At 53.0% G+C, this 8,809-nt stretch overlaps 1 long non-coding RNA gene across 1 annotated transcript in view; it reads right to left on the reverse strand.

Moving 5' to 3' along the window:
* Window positions 1–518: 518 nt before the first annotated feature.
* LOC115539006 (uncharacterized) overlaps window positions 519–8,809 on the reverse strand; it is a 14,446-nt gene continuing 6,155 nt past the window's right edge. The window contains exon 3 of the long non-coding RNA XR_003975643.1: window positions 519–3,543. This is a non-coding gene — a long non-coding RNA (uncharacterized LOC115539006). The remainder of the gene's footprint in view (window positions 3,544–8,809) is intronic.

Raw genomic sequence — 8,809 nt, forward strand, 5'->3', positions numbered from 1 at the left:
GGGGGAGGGGGGTCTTCTCAGGGGATGGAGGAAGCGGTTATCAGCAGGGGGGGCCACGATACAGACTTGATCAAGCCTCTGGTCCACGGGGAGCGAGGAGACCGAGTTAATCAGAGACAGGCAGACGCCTTTAAGGCCTGGGGGGAATCAACCACACACACACACACACACACACACACACACACACACACACACACACACACACACACACACACACACACACACACGCATAGACACGCACAAACTCACATAGACACACACACACACACACAAACACACAAACAGGCAAACACAAACACAAATCCACACACACACACACACAGGCAGAGACACACACACATACACACACACACACAGACAGGCAAACACAAACACAAATCCACACACACACACACACACACACGCAGAGACATACACACGCGCAAACACAAACAGACACAAACACACACACAGACAAACAAACACACACACACAAGCAGAGACACACACAAACACACACACACACACACATGCATAGACTCACACAAATACACACACAAAACCGCATGGACACACACACACACTCACACACATAGACACATGCAAACACACAGTATTATGAGCCATATGTTTGTGGGAAGACAGGTACAATGTCTGCAGAAACACCACAAAACACATTTACACAGGCAGGCACGTCGAACACATACACACACGCACGCACACACAAACGCACACACGCACACGTATACACACACACACACACACACACACACACACACACACACACACACTCACACAGCAGAATCTCCTCTCCGTCTTAACCGTTCTCAGAGGTTCTTAACACGCATCCAATAAACACGTGTAAACATAAAACAACAAAGGCTGCACACAATGGCCACGACAGAAGCATATAAGCTATAAGCTGTAATGATCATCCGATAAACAGTGAGCGTGGAGAGCCTGTTCACACACACACAGACCCCCTGCTCTCCGTCCAGGTCAAGGGTCAAGGGTCAAGGAAAGCTGGACATGAACCCTCCAAATGGAACAAAGCACTCCCTGTGTGAGAAAAACGAGTGTGAAAGTGTGTTAGTGTGAGTGTGTGCGCGTTTGTGTCTGTGTGTGTTTGTACGCCGTTTGTGCTTCAAGGATAGAATGTACAATTCCCCCCCCCCCCACCACTTGATGAAGTACTTTATACTTTATTCATCACCATATAATCAGCCAAATAAATACAGGTGCTTGATTTTGTGAATTTTTCCTTTTTGTTAAGATCCACACATAAAAAGGACAACGCCACAATACAGTCTTGACTAATTCTAGTCGTTCTTTTTCACCTCGCCATCAAACAGACCCTCGAACCAAGAGACGGAGAGGGAGAGCGTGCATCTATTCCACCTGCTCTCCCAGAGACCTGGACTCCGGTGCCTAAGTGATTCATCCCACACCCGACTGTCAGACCAACGGCCCGTCGCTAGCGCTAGCTTCTCATTCCGCCGCGCACAACGTCCGACGCTCACAGCCCGGAGAGGTGAGCGGTTTGGAGCGAGCTCGCTCCAAACCGCTCACCTCTCAGGGCTGTGAGCGGTTTGGAGCGAGCTGGCGTCGCGCAGGCGCGGTCGTCGCTCTGAATCGCTTAAGAGTCGCGGGCGCGCTGGCATCCAGCTGGCCTACCTCTGGAGAAAGGTGTAGGAAATGATACGGCATTTAGATTAATTAGACACAGTTGTCAGATTTAATTAACTACTAGGTTTAATTAGCCATGTAATTAATCTTATGGTGGTCTAACGCGTGCACATACAGACTGCCACGTTTACACACTCCCTCTCTCTCTCTCTCGCTCGCTGTCCCTCTCTCTCTCTAATACACACACACACACACGCAAACACATGCACACACATCTGTAACACGCGCACAACAAATGTAATCTGCTCGGATGACAACTGCTCACACTTGGGCTGTCAAACCTCATAAGATACCTCAGCGAACGGGCTGCTGGCCACGGACTGAGGAGCTGAATGGGATTCTGTGGTAAGAATAGCGCCTCTAATCCATTTCAGGTTCCACTCCTGCCCAGGTAGAATGAGAGAGCCAGTGGCTAATATACTGAGTCCAGCTCAGGTGCTAATGCCCCCCTAATCCTCATTCAAACCCCATCCAAGGCAACGCAATACAAATATTTAACAATGCAACGAGACACACTGAATGAAGGACCGAACAGGGAAGGGTGGCTGCGTCGGGGCCAGTCCAGGTTAATGTCTAGTGATCCACGGCCAAACCTTTCAATCCGTTACTGTCCCCAGGCTGGCCCCCTCCGTTGGGCCCCAGACTACAGGGTCACCCGGGGTCCCTAGGCTCTCCCACCGCCATGGGGCCCCGAACCAGAGGGTCGCCAAGGGCTGCCACGCAGCGAGACACGAGCGGGCGGCGATCCGTCTATTAGAGTGTGAGAGCCCCCCCGACCGCGTCGGCAAGCTCTATGCAGTCTAACGATGGAGTGGCCTAACACTCTCCGGGAGAGGAGTGTAAGGACGGACCGCGAGCCGGGACCTTTGACCTTTGCGGTCGATTCTCACAGAGTCGATACCAGGCAGCATACTAATAGATGCGGACGGTGCTTCACAGAACTAGATGTGTGTGCGTGTGTGTGTGTGTGTGTGTGTGTGTGTGTGTGTGTGTGTGTGTGTGTGTGTGTGTGTGTGTGTGTGTTTGTGTGTGTGTGTGTGTGTGTGTGTGCGTGTGCGTGTGCGCGTGTGTGTTACCACGTGTCCGTGTGCTAAGCCAGCAGCTGCGTGCGCTCTGACTTTCATCAACGCTGTGAACGGACCAATATAACAGCCAGGAAGTACCCCGACCTTTGACCTTTGGCAGGCTGTGAGGGCGGGACCTTCAGGGCTAAGGGACCGACGGGCTCTCACAAAGACGCCGCCGGGAAGAGACACCCTCCTCCGCCGCAGCGTCCCGGCTGTGCTCAGGTAGTGCCACAACAACACCCCTAGCTACAGACACGTGATTCCAGCAGCGAACACACACGACAGAGCGCACAAGAGCAGACGGATACGGGAGCAGGGAGTCACGGCGGGACGGCGGAAGGACGTGTCCCAACAGGGGAGCGTGGCGTCGGCACACAGAGAACAGCCCTCTCTGTTTGATTCACACCGGGCCCTGCTGTACAACCGTGTGTGTGTGTGTGGGTGTTTGTGTACACATACATGTCGGGTGTTTGTGAGTCTGTTTGCGCAATGGTCGTGCGTGTGTGTGCAAGGGTTGTGTGCGTACATGTGTGCGCGTGCATGTGCACGCGCATGTGTGTGTGTGTGTGTGTGTGTGTGTGTGTGTGTGTGTGTGTGTGTGTGTGTGTGTGTATGAGCGCCTGTCTGAGCGGTTGTGTGTGTGCGTGTGTGTGTGTGTGTGTGTGCGTTAGCTACTGCAGTGAGATAACACACAGCTGGTGGGTAAAGTCTATAAAGTGTACTCACGTAGTCATGGAAGGCCTTGGCCTCGCTGGAGTGCTCGCAGGTCTCCCTCCGGTCTGGGGCGGCGCAGTACAGATCCCAGAACACGCTGAGGATCACAGGACGGGAACACAGTTACACACCGGGAAGAAAGGACGACAACACCGTTACACACATGAGAAGAAAGGACAACAACACCGTTACACACCGGGAAGACCCGACGGGAACACCGTGACACACAGGGAAGAAAGGACGACAACACCGTTACACACAGGGAAGAAAGGACGACAACACCGTGACACATATGGACGCTGGATCATGCAGTAGGATGCATCACCAGAGCGGGCTTCTGTCTCCTGGGGGGGGGTCAGACTTTTTGCACAGAGTGACTCACCAGCTTCAAAGCCAACAAGACTCACTTGTTCAGAGTTCACCTAGACTCTGCATAACCTCCCCCCCCCCCCCCCAACACGCCTCTCACTCACCTATTGTATGTTGTACGTCCTGGCACTTAAAAATAAACATTATCAGTGCGTAGCGTCTTATCCTAGCTATCTGTGCTGCATTCAGAGAATGAGTTCACCTAGCGATTGTTAGTGCTTGGCACTTGGTTCTATGAACGTCCTCACTGTAACCACAGCCATGTACTGTTGTTTCTCCTTCTTCTGACACATGTACTTATTGTAAGTCGCTTTGGATAAAAGCGTCTGCTAAACGCCCTGAATGTAAATGTCAATGTAAACATGTGTGTCGCGTGTTTCCATGGTTTCCCGTCCACGTGCGACCCGGCGAGCGCACGTGGGCAGGCTGGGTCCGTGTGCGGGGGTAGGATCTCTAACGAGGTGCGGAGCAGGTGAGACCCCAGGAACGGCGCCAGACAGGGTCCCACTTCCTGTCCCGCCTGCCGCGGGGGCCGGACAGGAGGTGAGTGACCGGCGGGCTAATGATTGTATTACTTAGCGCCCAATCAGCCGCGGCCAAATGAGTTAATTAGACCAATCACGCTACTCGGGGGCAAGGGGGGTGTCTCCAGGTTCCCGTCCAAATGGGCCCTTAATTACTGCAGTGAAATGAAGTACCTGCTAAGCTGGCCCACATTAGGACACTCTCTCTCTCTCGCTGGCGATATTGATGTAGTGTACAGGAAACTGCTGATTTGGGGGCGAAGGAGGACACCGTTTTTTTTTAATCTTTTGGGCTTTTTTCCCCGACTTACCTCCACGCTGAGTCGAAGGAAGGAGGGTGATGTGGTTTATGTGTTATTTCTGCTGATGCCGTTGGGAGCCGTTTGACTGGCCGTGATGCTGGATACGACGGAGGGGCCCAACGGAGCCAAAACACACACTTAGAAAAAAGGTATGAACGCAAGTCACCGCCGGTATTCCATCGACTGAAACTGCTCCGTCACTCGTTCTGTTCCCGCTTCCTCCACCTCCTACTTCAGAGGCCGAGTCCATGTGGACAGTGAAGGAACTGAGAGTGAGCACCAGCGCCAGAGACAACAAGAACCAGCGCTATGTTCCTACCCGGGGGGGCCGACCTGGGCAACCGGGCCAATCGCAGGGAAGGGGATCATAAAGACCCGCTCCACTATGGGAGGGGCCTGGGTCCACTATGGCTGCGGTTAGGGAGCCAGGCTGAGTCTGGGTCCACCAGGGGAGGGGTTCAGGAGACAGTCTGGGTCCTGCTCCACAATGGGAGGGGTTCATGTACAGCGAGCCAGAGTGGAGTGTGTAGATGTCTTCCTGTGGCTGCAGGTGTTCATAAGGAGTGAGCATGGCGAGTGCGTCTGTGTGTATTCCTGTGGTTCCAGGCGGTGTGTGCAGACTGTTGCACGGACCCAGTGTATGTGTCTACTCATGTGTTCCTGGGGGGGGGGGGGGGGGGGGGGGGGGCTGACTACTCCTCAGTCACACAGACAACAACGGTGATGTGCATTATCATCCATCCACCATCCATCAGGCCGACGTCAGAGAGATGGCTGCTCTGTCAGACAGGACGGGAGGGGGGGGGGGGGGATGGGGGGTTAGAGAGAGTGCCACCATCACTAATCCAATCGGCTCTAAGGGAAATGAAAGCAGGGGGGAGGGGGCTACGACAGGGCAGGTACAGGAGGGCGGGGAGGGGGGAAAGGTGATCTGACATCTCGCCCTGCCCAGAGATGTCTGCGATTTATTAGGATTCAACAGCCTGACCTACGGGGGCGTGCGCGGTGCTGTAGGACAAATCTGATCTCCTTGGGCTCTGTGTGCATAATCTATCAGCGGCCAGACGCCGGCCGCTATTGTCGGGATATTATTCCTACGGTGTGAATGCTGAACCCAGGGTGGCTTGGGTTGAGGGTTAACATTAGAAGATGTTTTATCTCGGAAGGGAATAAATGTAGAAACGGAGCAGAGACGTGTCCGATCCGAAGTGCTGTTCCGTGTGTTAAGGCTCCGCTGTGGTTCCAACCTCGACGCGACGCAATGACCCCGCAGAAGCTTCGACGCATTCGTGACCCTGTTTTTGGTTCTGCGTCAGCTTTAAGTGAGCGGACCGATGCACGTAGACGCAAGGAGGGTCCGCAAAGACGTAATGGGTCGGTACCCCCCTTGCGTTGCGTCGACGTGGAACCATAACTAAGCCTTAACCCGTACGGAAACGTGTGGATTTGACGTCTGCCTGTTGCTGCGTTCATACCTCACGCACCGAGGCGCTAATCTCCACAGAATCATCACAGAAGGCCACGGTTCGCGTTAAATGAGCGCCACCGATCTGCACCATAAACATATCCCGTCAGACGTGAATCATCTCATCTGGCGTGGATCGTGTCATCGTTTGTCTGGAGTGAATGGGACGGAGGGGCAGCTGGCCTGCCGTCGACACGCCGGACGTATGGAACCAGGAGACCGGGGGGTTCAGATACTGCCAGAGACCAGGCTTCTGTTTGCTCTATTCTAATGAGAAACCAGGCACAAGAAAGTCAAGAAAAGGGTAGAATGGCCTCCCAATGCCAAGCGCACACACACACACACACACACACACAGACACGCAAACACACAATGAGAAACATATAGCAATCACATGCACACACACACAAACACACAAACACACACACACACACACACACACACACACACACACACACACACACACACACACACACACACACACACACACACACACACACACACACAGACAGACTGACAAACATATAGGAATCAAATGCACACACACGCACCATTCCAGAACAGAAGAGGAAGGGATTAGAATAGAATCCAAAAGAACACAATTACTCAAATTAAATGCCATCATGATAATTATTTGCAATTAGCTGTTGCCTGACGAAAGCCGATCATCACAATGTGCTCTGCCGTTTTAAAGGGAAAAGTAAATAAATATATCCATGAAGGCATGACACAAAAGCCGACCGTGACACATCCAGCGATAAACTGGGATGCGATTTTGTCTGCCAGCCAGCCAGCCAGATAGGCAGCCGGCCCGGCCAAGATGCCCTCATGGACAGTCAACCAGCCACGCTGCCAGTCGGTAAATCCACCAGTTAGACAGTCGGCCAACATCCCAGTCTGCTAACTGACCTGCCAGCCAGCTAGCCTCCCAGCCGGCCAAACAGCCTGCCAGCCAGCCAACGAGCCAGCAGACAGTCAACCGATCGGCAGAGCAGCCTGCCAAGACCGAACGGGAGGAGAGAGAGCAGAGAGCTCAGGTGAGGAGGAGAGACACGGAGCAGGAGCTCAGGTGAGCCGGGAGTGGACAGGACGGAGGACTGACCGGCAGACAGGTCATGTCCGCTCGGTTGTCTCTGAATCCTCCCCAACAGCACGGGGCCCTGTGATTGGCCGGGCTCTGACAGTGTAATCCAACCCTGGTCTAAGGTGTCCTCATACTTGGATCCAGCATTTTACTGAATCCGAATCCAAATCAGAATCAGCTTATTGAATCTGAATCCTAGCGGACGTCTCACAGAAGACGTCTTTCGCACAATGCAATTAAAAAAATACGCAAAATGAGGGCTGGGTATCATTCGGAAAATGTTCAATAAAGGCTTTGTTAGACTTGGAACCCGACCCTGCCAGTGATACTGATTGGTCGAACGCAATGCGCGTGCGTCGGCGAATTCACACCCGAGGAGTTGTATAGTCTGCAAAGTCTGACGCTCACCGGTACGGAAGTAAAGTCTGAGCGCAAACTAGCTGTTACAAACACTTATGGAGCGGCGTTCTCGGTGGGCGCGCACACTCCCCCAGGCTCAGACGTTTCTAGTTCAGCAGATGTAAAACATGTTTACATACGTCACATGACAGTCTAAGGCAAAGGAAAAAGGTTTAAAAAAGCATATCACATCACCCCTTTAATGAAAAGGGAGGAGGTGAAACAGCCAGGGAGCCGAGAGGAGAGAGGAGACACCAGGAGAGGGGAGAGGAGACACCAGGAGAGGGGAGAGGAGACACCAGGAGTGGGGAGAGGAGACACCGGGAGAGGAGACACCAGGAGAGGGGAGCTGGGGCCGGGGCTGTCTGTCTGATACCTGCCTTAGAACAGCCTGTCTGTCTGATACCTGCCTTAGAACAGCCTGTCTGTCTGGTACCTGCCTTAGATCAGCCTGTCTGTCTGATACCTGCCTTAGATCAGCCTGTCTGTCTGATACCTTCCAGGGCTGTCTGTCTGATACCTGCCTTAGAGCAGAGCGGGCCGGAGCTTTGAGAGCAGGGTCGGGATCTGCTGCTGTTGTCTCCCCCCCCCCCCTCCCCCCCACAAAGAGGAATTTCAGCCGGGGGAGATGAGCCTCTGCACTCTGCTGTTGGCCCAAGGATTTGTCTCTGTGTACGTGTGTGTTTCTGTGTGTGTGCGTTTCTGTATATGTGTGTGTGCGTGTTTTTTTGTGTGTGTGTGTGTGTGTGTGTGTTCCTTGTGCGTGCGTGTCTGTTTGTGTGTTCCTAGCTGTTTCTCTGTGTGCCTGACTTTATGTGCGGGTGTGTTTCTGTGTTTGTCCGTGTGTGTTTCTTCGAGTTTGTGTGTTTTTTTTGTTTATGTGTGTTCCTGTTTGTGTATTCTGTTTGTGTGTTGCTGGCTGTTTGTGTGTTTCTGTGTGTGTGTGTGTGTATCCGTGCGTATGTGTGTGTTTTGTGTGTTTGTGTGTGTGTGTGTGTGTGTGTTCCTGTGCGTGTTTATGTGTTTGTGTGTTCCTGCCTGTTTCTCTGTCTTTCTGTGTATGTCTCTGTATCTGTGTGTCTCTGCCGTGTACATGCGTGCGCGTGTGTGCGTGCGTGCGTGTGTGTTCCTGCGTGTGTGTTCCCGTGTGTTTGTGAGGGGTGGATGGTACAGGCGTGTGTGTTTGTGTGTGTGTGTGTGTGTGTGTGTGTGTGTGTGTG

This window comes from Gadus morhua, unplaced genomic scaffold (assembly GCF_902167405.1).
Source record: "Gadus morhua unplaced genomic scaffold, gadMor3.0, whole genome shotgun sequence".
Taxonomy (NCBI): domain Eukaryota; kingdom Metazoa; phylum Chordata; class Actinopteri; order Gadiformes; family Gadidae; genus Gadus; species Gadus morhua.